This window comes from Schistocerca nitens, chromosome 6 (assembly GCF_023898315.1).
Source record: "Schistocerca nitens isolate TAMUIC-IGC-003100 chromosome 6, iqSchNite1.1, whole genome shotgun sequence".
Lineage (NCBI taxonomy): Eukaryota > Metazoa > Arthropoda > Insecta > Orthoptera > Acrididae > Schistocerca > Schistocerca nitens.
In genome coordinates this window covers 142,305,185-142,325,209 of record NC_064619.1, presented here as the reverse complement: position 1 = coordinate 142,325,209, position 20,025 = coordinate 142,305,185, and the positions used below count along the sequence as shown (strand labels likewise).

The following is a 20,025-nucleotide window of genomic DNA, read 5'->3' as shown; positions in this document are numbered from 1 at the left end:
TCTGAAAAAGGAACGTATTTGATGCCAACATCTTCAAAAAAGCAAAATCATTGTACCCTAATGCCATTGGCGAAAACGATTAAAGAACTACGTCATTATAAAATGGTAGATGACGTCTACAATTCTGGGGACGAAAGGGAAGAAACATAGCTGCAGGAGAGGTAATTTTACAATATTCTCAAAAACAAGTTGGGATTAACAAAACAAAGAGATGAAATTGCGGTTTACAACGTGTACGGAAGCGTGTGGTAAACAACCACTTAGAAATAATAGAACATTATTCATAGCAGCATGCATACTTTTGATTGACCAAAGTTCCATTAATGACACAACTAGCAGTCATTGTTACAGCAGTGACCACTTACAATTATGGCATTCAGTCACCATTACTATTCGACTTCTCTGGGGTTCTGCAGGTGTGGGTGACTGAGACTCTGAAGCTCTACATCCTTTTGTTCCCTTCGAGGACCGTTGTTAGAAGCAACTCAGGAAGATTACGCTAAAATGTAAACTTTCAGTTCTACAGGGCTACTATAAATTCATTCGTTTTCAAGGGCTACTATAAATTCATTCGTTTTCAGAGCTCTACATTTACTAAACTACACTCCTGGAAATTGAAATAAGAACACCGTGAATTCATTGTCCCAGGAAGGGGAAACTTTATTGACACATTCCTGGGGTCAGATACATCACATGATCACACTGACAGAACCACAGGCACATAGACACAGGCAACAGAGCATGCTCAATGTCGGCACTAGTACAGTGTATATCCACCTTTCGCAGCAATGCAGGCTGCTATTCTCCCATGGAGACGATCGTAGAGATGCTGGATGTAGTCCTGTGGAACGGCTTGCCATGCCATTTCCACCTGGCGCCTCAGTTGGAGCAGCGTTCGTGCTGGACGTGCAGACCGCGTAAGACGACGCTTCATCCAGTCCCAAACATGCTCAATGGGGGACAGATCCGGAGATCTTGCTGGCCAGGGTAGTTGACTTACACCTTCTAGAGCACGTTGGGTGGCACGGGATACATGCGGACGTGCATTGTCCTGTTGGAACAGCAAGTTCCCTTGCCGGTCTAGGAATGGTAGAACGATGGGTTCGATGACGGTTTGGATGTACCGTGCACTATTCAGTGTCCCCTCGACGATCACCAGTGGTGTACGGCCAGTGTAGGAGATCGCTCCCCACACCATGATGCCGGGTGTTGGCCCTGTGTGCCTCGGTCGTATGCAGTCCTGATTGTGGCGCTCACCTGCACGGCGCCAAACACGCATACGACCATCATTGGCACCAAGGCAGAAGCGACTCTCATCGCTGAAGACGACACGTCTCCATTCGTCCCTCCATTCACGCCTGTCGCGACACCACTGGAGGCGGGCTGCACGATGTTGGGGCGTGAGCGGAAGACGGCCTAACGGTGTGCGGGACCGTAGCCCAGCTTCATGGAGACGGTTGCGAATGGTCCTCGCCGATACCCCAGGAGCAACAGTGTCCCTAATTTGCTGGGAAGTGGCGGTGCGGTCCCCTACGGCACTGCGTAGGATCCTACGGTCTTGGCGTGCATCCGTGCGTCGCTGCGGTCCGGTCCCAGGTCGACGGGCACGTGCACCTTCCGCCGACCACTGGCGACAACATCGATGTACTGTGGAGACCTCACGCCCCACGTGTTGAGCAATTCGGCGGTACGTCCACCCGGCCTCCCGCATGCCCACTATACGCCCTCGCTCAAAGTCCGTCAACTGCACATACGGTTCACGTCCACGCTGTCGCGGCATGCTACCAGTGTTAAAGACTGCGATGGAGCTCCGTATGCCACGGCAAACTGGCTGACACTGACGGCGGCGGTGCACAAATGCTGCGCAGCTAGCGCCATTCGACGGCCAACACCGCGGTTCCTGGTGTGTCCGCTGTGCCGTGCGTGTGATCATTGCTTGTACAGCCCTCTCGCAGTGTCCGGAGCAAGTATGGTGGGTCTGACACACCGGTGTCAATGTGTTCTTTTTTCCATTTCCAGGAGTGTATTATATCTACAAGTATGACTGAGGCATGAACAGAACTGTAAACTCCAGTTTTGCGTTTTGAGTCTTACAAATATTCTATGAGCGCCCTCTGGTCACACGAAACACGTCGCAGCGGTAGTTCCATATCTTGTGTACCAACATCCTGTCGGTAGTCACCAGAGCAGCACTGATGCATTGTCTAAGCTGTTCCACTGTTCTTGGCATTGGGGTTACGTAAAGACAGTCCTTAATGTACCCTCAAAGGAAAAAGTCACAAGGCGTTAGCAGGTGACCGGGTGGCGAGGGAACCTCATCACCTTCACCACTAACCCTTGCAGAAGTTCGTAGTTTAGGGGGTGACCCGTCTGGTTGGAAGACGAAATTCTGGGAATCAGCCTTTAGTTGTGGAAAAAACCGCAACTGCAACACATCAAGGTAAGAGCTACCCGTCACATTCTTTTCACAGAAGAAAAACGGCCCTTACAGCTTCGTCTGAGACATGGCAGAGAAAACAACCAGTGTCCCTAAATTGTCGATACTAACGCATAATGCTCCGTTTAGATGGCGGTTCTTTTCCATAATTCCTTCTGAATGCACGCTGAAATGTTGTAACAGATGAATATCTCGCACATTCCAACGCACAAAAACTCTTTGCTTGTTTTGTCGCCATTTTGTCACGGCACTGCACTCATAACGCCAACAGGTAGGCGCAATACAAACTCAGTGAGTTTATGATTCTGTTCACGCAACAATCATATTTGAGCATATAATACTTTGGAAAACAAAGAGCTTTGGAGAAGAATGACTCATTTATAGTAGCCTTGTCTTTTGCACTGAAAATATCGTTATTTTCGTTGTAACACTAATGTTATAGTTATCAGTAGCAGGGCCATGGGGGATTTGGCCTATTTACATTTGTGACATCACGTGAGTCGGTCAGTGCCCTACTATGATGTACGCCCCTTATCAGTTACGTCAATCACAAACCCAAGAAGCCACATATCATTTCTTAGAAGATTGGTTCCCATTATAACGAAACAGCCGATTACAGCCTAGTATTTCAGTGGCCATTAGCACGAAACAGTAATCACACTGTAGATGCCACGTTCAAAAGTATCCGAATTTTATGCGCCATATTCAGAAGAATTTATAAAAACAATTACATAAAGGGTGTAACTTGCAGTATTTTCACATCTGAAATGGGTTAACTTTGTCATCAGCGAAACACACACACACACATGTACCATGAACTCACAGGTTGACCAGCTCTTGTGAGCGTCCACAGTTTGATCTCTGTTCAAATCAAATGGCTCCAAGCACTGTGGGACTTAACATCTGAGGTCATCAGTCCCCTAGACATAGAACTACTTAAACCTAACTAACCTAAGGACATCACACACATCCATGCCCGAGGCAGGATTCGAACCTGCGACCGTAGCAGCAGCGCGGTTCCGGACTGAAGCGCCTAGAACCGCTCGGCGACAGCGGCCGCCTTGATCTCTTTACACACTTTATGTGAAACAGAATGAAGCCTCATATTAAATATTTCCATGACTGAATTCTACGAAACACATAGTGCTTGCCAAATGTTGCAATGTCAATTCAGCATCTAAAATACCTGCTGAGTATTCATTATCAACACAGTATTTCTGTCAACGTTATTTCCACATATTACAAAAAAATGTTTATGTCAATTGTTACAGTGGTATTTCCACATCTAAAATATCTGTCTAAATACGTAAAACGTTTTGGCATTTCGATCCTGGGCTTACTTGAGTCTACATTGCTTGTAGTACAAAGATGGAACTATGAGCATGCTACGTTTTGACACGTATTTCAGTAATGCATTACCTCCCAAAGAATCCTTTTAGAAGGAACCGTTCTACACTAGAAAAATGCAATTGATAATATGGAATACCTAATATTATTTTTTATTTGGATTTGACCTAGGCGTGCTCGAGGTTGTGTTCAAAACGAAGTTTCGAGGAGGGCTGCGACATTTACCGAATGGAACTATGGCGCCACAGCCTTTATTTCCATAACAAACTACTAAACAATAACAAAATAAAATCGTAATGCTGCAAAATGCAAGATGTAAACACACAGTATAGCCGAAGACAAAGGAACTGACAGGCCATTTTTGGAGGGAAGAATGCATGATGATGATGTCTTAAATGTGTTGTATCACTTAAACTACATATTTTTGTAATATGCAAGGAGACCTTCAGAATGCATGGAGTACAAATGTAACATTCGGGAGGACGACGGTTCAATCCCGCGTCCGGCCATCCTGATTTAGGTTTTCCGTGATTTCCCTAAATCGCTCCAGGCAAATGCCGGGATGGTTCCTTTCAAAGGGCACGGCCGACTTCCTTCCCCGTCCTTCCCTAATCCGATGAGACCGATGACCTCGCTGTCTGGTCTCCTTCCCCAAACAACCAACCAACCAACCAACCTACAAATGTAAACATGACCAAAAGACAATAGTGGAACAAGGTTCCATACACTAGCTGTTTTTTTAATGACCAATAAAATAATGCACCGTGACTAGCTGTTTCAATTCGCGACCAGTATAATGCTGTCATGACGTAATGTATTCCACCAATGAAATGTGACGTCATACAGTCAAAGTCAGTGAGCACATGACATCATGATGAAGTCAAAGTAAAGGGGGTGCAGCTCGTTACGTCATGGATGAGGTACTGACCTACATATCTGACTTCACGAATCTCACTAAGCGTTTTGCTTGATAGTTCCGATAATTCTCAACTTACCGACTAATCACTTGTTGAAATAAGTGATAACTACCCATAGCCGGCCAGTGTGGCCGAGCGGTTCTAGGCGCTTCAGTCTGGAACCGCGCGAACACTACGGTCGCTGGTTCGAATCCTGCCTCGGGCATGGAAGTGTGTGATGTCCTTAGGTTAGTTAGATTTAAGTAGTTCTAAGTTCTAGGGGACTGATGACCTCAGATGTTAAGTCCCATAGTGCTCAGAGCCATTTGAACCATTTGAACTACCCATAACAAGTCTCAACTTGGTTAGTCGAAGACATAGAGGGCAACTCATTATTATTTTGTTCGACCGTGATGACGTTTGGGGCAATTTTGCTGTAACATAACGATATGTCGCGATAGTTTGTTACAGTGTTCAGCAGAGGTAATTTGGTTCAACTTCTTGTAACAAGAGTGATGTATGGAAGAATTTGTTACACGAAAATTGTAACATGAGAGTGAGTAGTTGTTGTAACATGAGAGTGAGTAGTTGCAATCTAGGTGTAAAAGTGGTCTTATTTAGTAGCTGAATATTTGAAATACTGTTCTAGAGAGGTTTGGCACCATAGTTCCGGTCAGTACCTATTGCAGCATTACTTGTAAGTTCGTTTTGTACATAACATTCAGTAGGCTTACTTCAAATGTAAATAAAAAGCAATATTAGGCTGTTAATAACATCGAGTATATTTTCAAGTGTAGAACATGATGCACTGTCTTTGTGCTACCTAAAATGTTGCTTTCTAGGGTGAAACATGACTGAAAATATTATAAAAATGACAATTGATGACAGATTGTTATACGAAGTACCAATAATATAGCTTTGACAAATTTTAGATGTCGTGTAAGCATTGTAACCCCTCACATGTATCATCTGCAGTTATAGGCTTGGGCAGATTAGTTTTGCTATTGTATAACTTATGCCAAACCCTATATGTCAACTGTCTCCTTAGCAAGTTATCTTTTAGTCACGTTTGTTTAGGGGTGGTAATAGCATTGGAACACTTAATCTAAGTGTTCACGATCATGTTTTACGCATCCGTTATGTGTATGTGTGTGTGTGTGTGTGTGTGTGTAAAATACATTATACATCTTTATAATACGTTATACATCTTTATAAGGATCACAGAACAAATTTGAAGTGGAAAATAAATAATGTGAGGGCCTGTTGCGACAGTTGCTTTTTAGCACAGCCATGCTGGCGGTTCTGGGAGTACACAGTGATTGATAGTTTCATTTTAATGGACTATAAAGTACTGAGATGTGACTGGGCGGAAGGGGTGGCGAGGGGAGTGGAGTGGGACAGATTACAAAGCACAACTGAGCTAATTCTGCTGTCCTGGATTTTTGAACTTTTTAAATTGTTTGAGAATTTTTTTTTTGTTTTTCAACAATCTTCCATTTTTAATTTTCCCCAACACCGTCTTGCATTTTTAAATTTCCCACCAGCATCATTTTCGATGTTTCTATTTCTCACCGTCCACCATCATGGACTTCTGAATTTTTTGCTGCAGTGTTGACACCAGCAGAAACTTGAACTGTGGACCTGAACATACATATATATGCTACTACCACCACGCCAAGAAATGAATTGTACCTTCTTGGAATTGCGAAGTCATAGATAAGGGGAGGATGTGGCTTGTCATGTGATGACGACGAGGACGTCAATGATGAACGATGACAATCATGACATCATAGATTAGGAAGTGTGGCTTGTGACTCATGGGCAGGGACTTACCTCCTCATAAGACGTTAGAGATGTAAAGAAATTGGTCCAAACCCCACTATAACTCCACTACTGTTATCTAAATTTAAGTTTCTGTCTTGCAGCGCATGTGGGAATAGCACTTTTTTCATTCACGTAGTTTTGTAAGTGTGAGCTATGATGAGAATGTGAGTTCCTAACCATAGAAGTATGAGCTCCAAGACATAATATCGTCACTGTTCACTTCACTTTCACTAATTTCCTGTTTTGCTCACGTGGTATCTTAGGATGCCCACTGTGACACCTTTCCTTCCATTCTACTGGCAGTCTGGGATTTTGTTCGCTAGGTCGTCAGTTGTACATAATTTTTAGGGGTCTCTTAAAGCTGTGTAAATATTGGATGCAAACTGAATATTCTGTGTAGATGTGTTAAATGATACACGGTGAAAGACAATGTGTTCTGGTGTTCCTTTGCTCCGTCTTTCTGCCTGAGTTTGCGTAGTTGCAAGATGACTGGTACGCACGTAAACTGGGGCATTTCGTTGAACATTCAAAGACATGGCAGACTGCACTATGTAAAATGTCGAGTGATTTTCGTAAAATTAGACCTGTCGCCCTTTTCCTATATTCCCTTGCAAGTGTGTAGTTGAACATGTGCAAGAGACGGTAATGGAGGGATTGCCTATCTGGAATTCCGACAACTTGTGCCATGAATATGAGCGTTCGCTAAGGAAAGGACAGGAACTCATCCAACACGCCTATTCGATGGTATGTTATTCGGAAGCCCCTATTACATTTTATGCTGCTTGTGGCGTTCTTCTCCAGTTCGTTATGTAGTGGCAGACGTATGTAAAGCTAAATTTTACAGGACGCCTTAAATGCAGGAAAAAATCTATTTCTATGACTGTATTGAATAAGTACCATGTGTAAAATACACGCATTAATCACAATAAAGTGCGCTACTCTTCTATAGTGCACCCAATTAAACTTCAGTTACTGTTTTAAAATACATAATCATAAATAATTAATAAATCTCAGTTAAGTGAATATGAGCATTGTGTTTCACTGTATTCGTAGTAGTTAACAGTTGCCTACTTGAGCTACAATGATAAATGAACTGTAATATAATATTAAAAAGAAACGAAAATGTTATTTATGTATGAGTTCCTCTTTCGCAACATGTCACGCGTGTTTTATGGCAACTGTCTTCGTTGCTGCCTGCTGCCCCTGTCGGTTTGCAGTGAAATAATATTTTTCAGTGAGTGCTAGTAAACAAGGCTGTTCTCTTTATTAATTGAAAATAGTCATCTGTGAAATATGATATATTTCTAATTTCAGAGTTAAAAATCTCTATGGTTTTCATTAAAGAATCCTGTGGTGAAAGTGGATGCGGTTTTCTTTTTCTTCACTTTCAGTGAAATTGTTTAGTTGATATCTTGGCAGATACTACAAGCTACATTTTAAAAAAGAGAGAATTACGTGTTTTCTGTCAATAACAGATTTATTCTGTTTTATCGGAATCGTTTCACCAAGATTCTGTCGAACTGTATGTTTCCTAAAATAAAAACTATGCCAAATGCTTCTCAAAATTGGTGATGGTTTTTTATGCAAAGACAGTGATGTAGTCTACTTACACGACATAAAGTAACATTTAAAAAAATTAAAATACGAAACAGACAGATACACTTTACGCGGGTAACAGGTGCACGGCGAATGTATCATCAATGGGCAAGGGGACATTGTAGAGATGGGTTCTGAGAAATAAATAACTCTGAAATCGACGACAAGTCTTGCAGCGAATGGTGGTTGGTGTCTGAAAGCAATTTACGAACTACAGTCTGTCTTGCTGCTGATCACTTCACTACGCAGGAATTTAGATAAGCTGGAATGAAGGTATGCATTAGTGTCATTATTACGAGCCCCGAGGAGTCTGCTTTGTGGATTTGGAGTGCTAATGAAACTGGGTGAGATATACACTCAACAGTCGGATATCCTAAATACGAAATTAAAATTTTTTTGTAGACCGAGATTTGAAAAACCACCCAATGTCTTAACCTACCAGAAAGTTTCGACGAGGCCAAATTCGTCTTTCTTTCATTTATACAAAAAAAGTTAAAAGTGTTTGCCTATCTTAAATTGGGTGCATCCCAAGGACAGACTTAATCGTTAAATAGAAAGATTATCTTCTTTCTTGCACAGTGACTCCCTTGATTTGCGTCCTGCGAAACCTTTTTTTTTTTTTTTTTTTTTTTTTTACAGTGAGAGAGAAATGATAGGGCGAAATGCGATGGCGGGACCATAGTCTACTCTGCTCATCTCTCCTTAACTATGCAATGAGGTGGCAAAAGTGTTGGGGTACCTCCTGATATCCTTTCGCCCGGAGTAGTGGAGCAACTCAACGAGACAAGGACTCAATAGGTCGTTGGAAGTCCCACGCAGAAATATTGAGCCATGCTGCCTCTGTAACTGTCCATAATTACGAAAGCGTTGCCGGTGCAGGATTTTATGTCCCATAAATGGTCGATGGGATTCATGTCGGCCTATTTGGCTGCCTAAATCATTCGCTCGAATTGTCCACAATGTTACTCGAACCGGTACATGGCGCATTGTCATCCACAAATATTCCATCGTTGTTTCGGAACATGAAGTCCATGAAAGGCTGCAAATGATCTCGAAGTAGCCGGACGTAGCCATTTCCAGTCAATGATCGGTTCAATTGGAACAGGGAACCCAGTTGATTTCTTGTAAACACAGCCCGCACCATTGAGTCCGTGGCTTCCTGGGGTCTGCGCCCTACTCCAACATTACTATCAACTCGTACCAACTGAAATCGCAACTCATCTAACCAGGCCACGGTTTTTCAGTCGTGACCTATATGGTCACGAGCCCAGGAGAGGCGCTGTAGATGACGCCGGGCTGTTCGCAAAGGCACTTGCAGCGGTCATCTGCTGCCATAGCCCATTGACTACAAATTTTGCCGCACTTTCCTAACGGATACGTTCATAGTACGTCCCACATTGATTTCTGCGGTTATTTCGCGCCGTATTGCTTGTCTGCTAACACTGACAGTTCTGCATAAAGGCCGGTGCTGTCGGTCGTTGGCCGTCGGCCACAGCACTGTGCGTGGTAGGAAGAAATGCCTGAAATTTTGCGTTCTCGGCAAACGCTTTACAGTCACGGTCTCGGAATATTGAATTCCGAAACGATTTCTGAAACGTAATGTCCCATACCCGTCTAGCTCCAACTACCATTCCACGTTCAAAGTCTGTTAATTGCCGTCGTGCGGCCATACTCACGTCGCGATCGTCTTCACATGAATCACCCGAGTACGAATGACCGCTGCGCCAGTGCACTGCCCTTTTATACCCCGGCCATTTGTATACGTGCATACCGCTAACCCGTGACTTTTGTCACCTCGCTGCAAGTGCTTCAGTCAGACGGCTCAGAAAGCTCCTGTTGGAGGTGGGGAGGGTCTATGCTATATAACTGTAGCACGCAGCAGCATGGGAGGCTGCGAGGAGCAGCACGGCGGCCGTCTCATTCCGGCCAGTTTCGCGCACGTTTCGGTGGCTGTTATACGGGCTGCCTAATTTCGCTGGTAAATTTTACGAATGGTGGTGCTGCAGAGTGCCACCCGTAGCGGAGGGACGGCTGCCATTTCCGCTTCCCCCCTCGCCGCCTAACCGGTACTTATAGCGCGCAAAGGCGCTTACCGGAGATACAGCGACGAGAGCCAACTTGTGACGTCGGCCTCCCCCGCCTGGGGGCCCCGCGCAGCAATATAAAGGGGATTACAAAGAGGGAAAAGGGGGGAGGGGAGGGGAGGCAAATCATTTCTGGCTCCGGTGACGCGGCCAAGGCCGCCGGCGGTTGAGACGGCCAGTCTGAGCCGCGAACAAAAGTCGCCCAAGGGAAACAGACCAGCAACAGGCAGACATGCCAGGGTCACCAGCAGTAGAGAATGCGGGTCAGTATAAGATGAGGAAAACAGCAGATCCTCGGTGTTACAAACCACCAGGGGAAGGAAAGTCAGAATTCGTCGGGTTGTAACGTTATAGGCCGCAGGACGGACTGAATCTGAGAGGTCCGATGATGTTTGTTTGGCGGCCAGTTGTCAGGCAGACGGTGACGGGAGGGCAGAGCATCTAGCAAGCCACGAGGCCCAGCGGTCATCGGAGTTTCCACAGGTAGAAAGAGGGGTGTTTTCTGGCGACATGGGCACGGTACGAGCGAATTCCAGGATTGCGTGGTGTCTGTTCTGTCCGAAAAGTCGATACAAGTCAAGCTGAGAGATGTTACGCAGTTAAATAAACGGTAGGCGTGTGAAACCGACGCAGAAAACGCTTTCCAAGTGTCTCATGTCACGCGCAGAAGATCCGCGGTGCCTCCACGCAGCAGAGTGGCGCAGGGGAAGCGTCCTGGGCCCATAAGCCAGAGGTCCGTGGATCGAAACCACGATCTGCTAAAATTATTCTTTTTCTTCAGTGCGTCGAGCTCGATTATTAAGCCTGGGATGCGCTGATGCAGAATCCGCAGCTATGATACATTATACGTAAACTGAACATGGAGAGGGTAAGAAAGGAAAGAAAAGGGAGCAGGTCACTGCTGTCAGCTGCATCGGGACATGATGCGGAATCAGCGGCGATGAGTGAAAATGTGTACCGGACCGGGATTCGAACCCAGGTTCTCCTGCCTTTTTTTCTACAGTCGAAAGCTTTACTTCTTTTTTTATTATACTTCTTTTGTTTTCACTAGAAAATTATGATTCAATGTTTCTTTATTATAATTTCCATGTGGCAAAAAACATAGAATCTAAAAATAAGTAAAAAAGGGAGATTTGAACCCGAGACTGTTATAATATGAATCTGCAATGCTATTTTTATTTCTTTTTATACTGAGTACGGAAGAAAGGAATAAGCCCAAAGAAATACTTCTAGAACTCGCCACATGCGGCGTCGAAACTCCACAAGCGCCGCAACCAACGTTTTTTTTAATTTTACTTATGAAGGAGCAGTGGCAGTGGCAGGCTGGAGGAGGCAAGGCGGGCAGGGGTCGAGTTCTAAGGCCCGGCCACGATGTCTCCCCCCTCCCACCATCAGGGTCACCGTCACAATGTTTTTTTTAATATGAATTATAAATCAACAATACAATAGAGCCATGCGCCAAAAATTATATCATGCGCTGGGAACCTTATCGAAGCGGACGGCCTGTAAGGGGCGGTCTTCATTTCAGCGGTCATCACCAAGCGTCAACCGTCAGAGTGTCCGGGGCCGCTGCACACCATCAGAGACTATTTCTGTAACCGTATGGGGATCGTGGAAACATCACGTCTGCAAATCAACTTCTTCTCACACCCGGCACACTCCCAGCTAGGCGGTGGTTCCATGAACGACGACCCCAAACAGGTAGCATGAAAGTTCCGGTATTTGCGTTCGGTTCGTTAAGGCCATGAACAACTGCCACAAATCGAGGACTTCCTTTTGGCCTTTGCGGTACATGTAATGTATAGCCATTCCCTTCACCCAGTTGACCGCATTCATCCGGGTCATCGGGAAATATGCGGCGTCGGGATGAAAGAGGTCCAGGGGCAGAATCGAAGCAAAGGGGAGGTGCAGGACGAGAGTCAGTATCTGGAGGATCATCTTCCAGCAATCCTGTGCGGGGCCACAGTTCACTCTCTGTTCGTCCGTATCGTCGCGCAACGGAAGCACGTGGGGTCTTCAGTTAGGTGAATGGCATGGAGCCTTCGTCGGGCTGGAAATTTCTCGTTAGTGACCACATACCAAGTAGACCGCACAAGAAGGGCGCGTGCGTGGCTCACCAAACCCGCGTCCAGTCGACTGTGGGGTATCGTCATACAATGTCGTTAGCCGGATTCCAGCGTTGCAAGACATTATAATAAATCTTTGCTGTCGGATTCTGTATCTCTGTCATAACTCCCAACGTACAGCTGTGTTCCACGAAAAACGCCCTAATATGAGATATCGGGGGCGACAAATGTCCAGAAGGTACCGGTGGGCATAACGTGTGTGGGTCCACCTCTGCTATCAGAGTGCCAGTAAGGTTATCTGTTGGTGAAAGCCAGAGTCGCTGCACTGAGCAAAGATACAGCACCAGTGCCCTGTGCTTCGTTGGTGCATAAACGTGCTACTATCAGTCTGTTTCTCTTTACAGTTACACCAAGCTACTTTTTTAATCTTGAACGTCATTAATCCTACGCCTGCACTTACATAATTCATAAAATACCTCCACAAAGCTCTCAAAATAAAGTACACTGTTTAAGCAGGGCGAAAAAGTCTTGCCTGTATTTCTGTTGGCGGTTGTTATAACTGAATTCTCGAGGGACTGCTTTTGTAAAGGCAAGGTTTCTCTTGCATGAACATTAGCGATTCATTTTATGTGTGGTGCTTTCAAAACTAGCCTTTAATTTTTTGCTGTCACTTCAAAAGACTTGGATTGTCTCAGTACGTAGACACTGCTAAGATGTGAAATAGTTAAGTCCAGGAAAAATTAAAAGTCAGTCTTGATCGCATATACAAATTTATTTTAAAATAGTGACCTGTTTCGATCTGTTTTAGATCATCATCAGAACATATTCAACAATAAGAGTAAAGTTAGAGACTTGGAGGGGTGTCCAAAAAGGAATTGCAACTTAAATCTAAACATAAGAACAATAATTAAATGAAAGTATAACGAAAGACTCCAGACGAAGACTGTGACATGAGTCAGTAACCGTATGTAAGAGAGATGGATATCAGCTGCTGATCAGCGTAAGGAAAGTACAGGTTAAGTAGAGGAATCTCCGCCGCCCCTCCCCCCCCCCCCAGCACCCCCGCCCCCACCGTCTTCAGCGAGACATAAATAATACCCAATGAGGTAAAGTGTTCGGAGAAGCGTGACAAAGTATTGTGCCTACACCAAATACGTGTACAAACAGTAAAATTCCTTATCCACTGAAGCGGCAAAGAAACTGGTATAGGCATGTGTATTCAAACACTGAGATTTGTAAACAGGCAGAATACGGCACTACGGCCGACAACGCCTATGTAGGACAACAAGTGTCTGGCGCAGTTGTTAGGTCGGTTACTGCTGCTACAATGGCAGGTTATCAAGCTTTAATGAGTTTGAACGTGGTGTTATAGTCGTCGCACGAGCCAAGGGACACAGCATCTGCGAGGTAGCGATGAAGTGGGGATTTTCCTGTACGACCATTTCACGAGTGTACCGTGAATATTCGGGGTTCCGGTAAAACATGAACTCCCCGATACCGCTGCGGCCGTAAAAAGATCCTGCAAGAACGGGACCAACGAAGACTGAAGAGAATCGTTCATCGTGACAGAAGTGCAACCCTTCAGTAAATTGCTACAGCTTTCAGTGCTGGACCACCGACAAGTGTCAGCGTGCGAACCATTCAACGAAACATCATCGATATGGATTTTCGGAGCCTGAGGCCCACTCGTGTACCCTTGATGACTGCATGACACAAAGCTGTACGCCTCGCCTGGCGCAGTCAACACCGACATTGGACTGTTAATGACTGGAAACATGTTGCCTCGTCAGACGAGTCTCGTTTCAGATTGTATAAAGGGGATGGACACGTATGGGTATGAATCCACGCACCCTGCATGTTAGCAGGGGACTGTTCAAGCTGGTGGAGGCTTTGTAATGGTGTGAGGCGTGTGCAGTTTGAGTGATATGGGACCCCTGATACGTCTCGATACGACTCTGACAGGTGACCCGTACGTAAGCATCCTGTCTGATCACCTGCATCCATTCACATTCACTGTGCATTCCGACGGTTCCGAAGGACTTGGGCAATTCCAACAGGACAATGCGACACCCCACACGTCCAGAATTGCTACAGAGTGGCTCCAGGAACACTCTTCTGAATTTAAACACTTCTTCTGGCCACCAAACTCCTTAGACATGAACATTATTGAGCATATCTTGGATGACTTGCAACGTGCTTTTCAGAAGAGATCTCCACCCCTTATAGATTTATGGCCAGCTCTGCAGGATTCATGGTGTCAGTTTCCTCCATCATTACTTCAGACATTAGTCGTGTCCATCCCACGTCGTGTTGCGACGCTTCTGCCTGCTCACAGCGGCCCTACATGATACACTCCTGGAAATGGAAAAAAGAACACATTGACACCGGTGTGTCAGACCCACCATACTTGCTCCGGACACTGAGGAGGGCTGTACAAGCAATGATCACACGCACGGCACAGCGGACACACCAGGAACCGTGGTGTTGGCCGTCGAATGGCGCTAGCTGCGCAGCATTTGTGCACCGCCGCCGTCAGTGTCCGCCAGTTTGCCGTGGCATACGGAGCTCCATCGCAGTCTTTAACACTGGTAGCATGCCGCGACAGCGTGGACGTGAACCGTATGTGCAGTTGACGGACTTTGAGCGAGGGCGTATAGTGGTCATGCGGGAGGCCGGGTGGACGTACCGCCGAATTGCTCAACACGTGGGGCGTGAGGTCTCCACAGTACATCGATGTTGTCGCCAGTGGTCGGCGGAAGGTGCACGTGCCCGTCGACCTGGGACCGGACCGCAGCGACGCACGGATGCACGCCAAGACCGTAGGATCCTACGCAGTGCCGTAGGGGACCGCACCGCCACTTCCCAGCAAATTAGGGACACTGTTGCTCCTGGGGTATCGGCGAGGACCATTCGCAACCGTCTCCATGAAGCTGGGCTACGGTCCCGCACACCGTTAGGCCGTCTTCCGCTCACGCCCCAACATCGTGCAGCCCGCCTCCAGTGGTGTCGCGACAGGCATGAATGTAGGGACGAATGGAGACGTGTCGTCTTCAGCGATGAGAGTCGCTTCTGCCTTGGTGCCAATGATGGTCGTATGCGTGTTTGGCGCCGTGCAGGTGAGCGCCACAATCAGGACTGCATACGACCGAGGCACACAGGGCCAACTCCCGGCATCATGGCGTGGGGAGCGATCTCCTACACTGGCCGTACACCACTGGTGATCGTCGAGAGGACACTGAATAGTGCACGGTACATCCAAACCGTCATCGAACCCATCGTTCTACCATTCCGAGACCGGCAAGGGAACTTGCTGTTCCAACAGGACAATGCACGTCCGCATGTATCCCGTGCCACCCAACGTGCTCTAGAAGGTGTAAGTCAACTACCCTGGCCAGCAAGATCTCCGGATCTGTCCCCCATTGAGCATGTTTGGGACTGGATGAAGCGTCGTCTCACGCGGTCTGCACGTCCAGCACGAACGCTGGTCCAACTGAGGCGCCAGGTGGAAATGGCATGGCAAGCCGTTCCACAGGACTACATCCAGCATCTCTACGATCGTCTCCATGGGAGAATAGCAGCCTGCATTGCTGCGAAAGGTGGATATACACTGTACTAGTGCCGACATTGTGCATGCTCTGTTGCCTGTGTCTATGTGCCTGTGGTTCTGTCAGTGTGATCATGTGATGTATCTGACCCCAGGAATGTGTCAATAAAGTTTCCCCTTCCTGGGACAATGAATTCACGGTGTTCTTATTTCAATTTCCAGGAGTGTATTAGGCAGGTGTACCAGTTTCTTTGCCTCTTCAGTGTGTAACGACAACAGAATTTACTGTTGTACAAAATAGTATACCCAACACGCCATAATTAACAATATTACAGTAAACCAAGGGGACTGATGTTATTACGCGAGATAATCGAGGAGACGCCATTGGTAACTAAGATGACGGCCTGTACAGTATCGAAACGCTCCATATGCAGAGACCACAGTAGCGCCAGCGCCAAAGCGCTGTATTTCGCTAGTACGGAAGACAGGAGAACCCATGGTGTTGTCTGTGAAGTGCGCTATGAAACGCCAGAAAATGTTGAAATGTCTACGAGCCGCGACGTGACTGCTCCGAAACGAAAGATCATCCAGTGATGAAGAGCCAAAGGTCGCCGAACACTATGGAAGCAGAAAGTTGGAAACTCGAAACACTGTAGCAAACCAAATGGGATAGGAATTAGCATGAAATGGTTGAACATAACCAACTGTAGTCCAGACATATGTAATCCAATGACAAAACAACAAAATAACATGCTGTGTGATAAGAACTTAAAATCCGCTTAGAATGACCTAAACTAAAAATCATCTGGCACATAATCATATGTGGTCATGAAGCATAAAGGTATACAACATAAAGCATACAGCATCGTAGCTTAGAATAAAATACCTTAAACATGCCTACAATTGATGGTCAAAAGATAACCAGCAATCATACGTTAACATAAAACAATCCAACACAATAAAATGTAGTTGTAAAACATAAAAACAGTAAACGACAAAATCCAGATGCAAGATCATTTGGTAAAGTAATTATGGCTTAGCATAAAAACAACTGAGAACGAGCGTAGTAGTCAAATTAATAAGCATGGCAGCTTACCAAGCATTTTGATAGAAATTGCAAAAGAGTGATGTAGATGTGAACTGAGTCACATAAACAGCAACAAGATAGCAAAACGGCGGGTGATGTAGTAATTCATCAAATAAATCAAAAAATATTTTTCCTAAAAGTTGAACTGTTCATTCAGGAAGACTGAAGGTTTGTTTTTCTCATGTACGAAAATTTCTATTTCTTCTGAGATGTTCAGCAGGAGTCCTTTAGGGGCACTCTGAAGAATGTTTCCATTATTACCAGTGGATCCTGGAGAATTACTACTCTGGATTATTTGTTGACCAAATAGTGATTTGCTACAGACTGTACCTGGTGTACGCCCCTCTGCTCAGTGTATTGGTTATCACAGATGTCACAGAGGGTTCTGTAAACCTAAGAATTTAGTTGTTGTCGCACTTGGCTCGTCAGTTGTGAAAGCCAGTCAGGTCAGTTATTTTGTACTAATTTTTTTTTTCGGAAATGTTTGTCATTTTCATATACTTTCGAGAAGTGGTTTCGGTACTTCCGTGTGACGTCCCCCTATCACCTTTGGGTATATCTTCAGTTAATTACTGTAGTTACTTTTAGATTTATGCTTTGTTTGGACATCCTCTAAGTCTTCAGTTTTACTATTATTGCAGAGTATGGTCAGATGATGATCTAAAGCAGATGGAAGGGGTCACCATTTTTCAATAAATGTGTGTATACGATCAAGAATTCCTTTTAATTTTTAGTAAATATTGTTTGCATATCTCTGCTGTTTCAAATTATGATAACAAAAATAATAGGAAAAAGAGGTTTCTACTTGTAGCTGTTGACTTTGTACTGTTCATTGTTCTTTCCTGATAAAGACAGTGGCTGAGAGAGGTGGAGAGAGCAACCATAGATGGGTACAGTGTCATTCTCTGGTTTATTGTTGCGCTATGCACTAAATCACATTTAATTCTTGTTCTTGGATATTAAAAGTCAGAAAAATGGTTCAGCATAGTTTCAATTTGAAACTACTCTGCTGCCTCATCAAATTTTCGGTATTCGTATAGAACGTCAGACAATTATGCAGAGCAGCAACAGTACCGAAACAACTCTTAGAATTTATGATCTCCAGTGTACGTTAACAAAACCATGATAAAAGTAAGGTGTATAAGAGTATAAAAAACAGTTCACAAATATTACATATATCAACCAAGGAAAATATATGACAATGATAAAACCCGCTATCCTGCCAGTCTATAATTTACTGAAGAAAGATTTTTGTAAATTTAAGATGCAAACAACACAAATTAAGAAGTAACTTAACCCTAGAATAGGTACCTCGTCTTGTCTTGTGGTCGAACAATATTGTATTCACGGATGGAAGATATGTAAAAAGAAAAAAAAATAATAATAATAAATTATTCTGCTAAGGCTGTCAATATATTTGAAATAAAATATTTTATTCAATAATACTGACCATATGCTCCGGCTTAGTCACCTTCAAGTTAACATTTATGCTCGAACCTAGAGCATTAAGAGATCTTACCTCACGTCATAAAAGAATACAGCAAGAGCATCGGGATTTCGAAAACAACACAAAAGAAAAGTAATTTAGGTTGAAGTGCATATTCCTATGGTCAGTTTAACACTGAAGTATATGATATTAAGCTTGTCTGTGTGGTTTTCGGAATGCAATTGCTCTTTGAGTATTCTCTCATGTCTGGTTGTTTATTACAGCGTAATATCTGATCTGTTAATGCTGCCTGCATTAGTTAATGAAAATGTGCACTTGAAATTAAGTGAACAGTTGAAACTAGCCAATAGTGTGGAATGAAACACTTAGTTTCGAATAAACTGACTGGGAAAGAACAGATCATTTTAGATGATTAATAACAGCCAAATTTCTTTACCAAACCGACAAAAACGACTTCAATATCCTGCAAGACGATAAATGTTGTTAACGGCGTGGAATAAAATCAAATCACAAAACTGGAAGTAATAACGAATTATTTTAGTCTTCCGTGATTATCCATATATATTTTAATTCACTTGATAGTTTCAGGTCACAGAAATCCGTTTTGTTTCCATTTGGCGCGAGAGCTGAGCACGAAGTAAAAACAGAAGATACCAAAATAACTAAACGTAAACGTAGGTCAGGTGGAGATGACTCCCACTCAAACTCAGAGAGCGATACGCGTGCGCGAATCTTGCAACTTGAGATCTCCAGAAACAAAATTCCTGTTATATTCTGGCCGCTTGCTTCTCACTGTTTAAACAGCTGACGTCCACACTACAAATAAGCAGAAGCAGAAGAAGGCGCTGCTTAAATACAACTTCAGCTTTGCGCATGCGCGACAGCCGGCTGGCAGCTGCTGAAACGAACCGTATTTTAACATGTAGGCTTTTCGGCCAAATCAGCCTCCAGAGCGGAATGTAGATACTTCGTTTGGCCATTTCCTGTTAACGCTCAGAATACTGTTGTAAGGTGCTGCTACCTGCTGGCACTCTCAGAAGCTTGTTTCCAAAGGGTGTTACGAAACACGAGCCTTCCGGTGGAGAACACTTGCCTTCGGAAACAGTCAGTCGGGCCAAACAACCATCATTCATCCTGATCGGGGGGGGGGGGGGGGGGGGGGCGCTAGATTCATCTTGTTAACACTTCTCCGTGACGTCAATATTACATGTACATGCCCAGTTTCGACTGTCGGGGGCGGGGCATCTATCGACTTTCGTGGCCATATCGAGTTCTGGGAAATGTGAGAAGCCATATTTGATAGGTTTTAAACAACTATGTATGTCTCAATAAAACAGGCGCCTTCTAAAATTGGGAACATCTCGAAACGCGTCGCCGTCGGTGCTATTGGTTATTTCGTGAGAAAGAATTCCTACCACAATCGCAACGATACTCTGTATTTGCAGTCTTTTTACCATTTCAGAAGAGTGTTTGGTAATAACACATTTATTATTCTGGTGTGCAAAACATGTATAATTTTGTGCATATGAGAAGACAAAATTATTTTACGTGTATGATCCCCAAGTGAATAAAAAGATCAGTTACAACGAAGTCAATAAACAGGTGACATCGAGTAAGATGACGGAAGATGTGACTTACCCACTGGTCCGCAGCCAGTAAATCCGTTCCAATTTTTTAATACTAACGAGGTACAGAAA

The 20,025-nt window shown here is 44.6% G+C and overlaps 1 protein-coding gene across 1 annotated transcript in view; it reads left to right on the top strand.

The window, feature by feature from the left end:
- LOC126262257 (centrosome-associated protein CEP250-like) overlaps nt 1–20,025 on the top strand; it is a 490,208-nt gene that overhangs the window by 180,384 nt on the left and 289,799 nt on the right. The gene's annotated exons all lie outside the window — the stretch shown is intronic.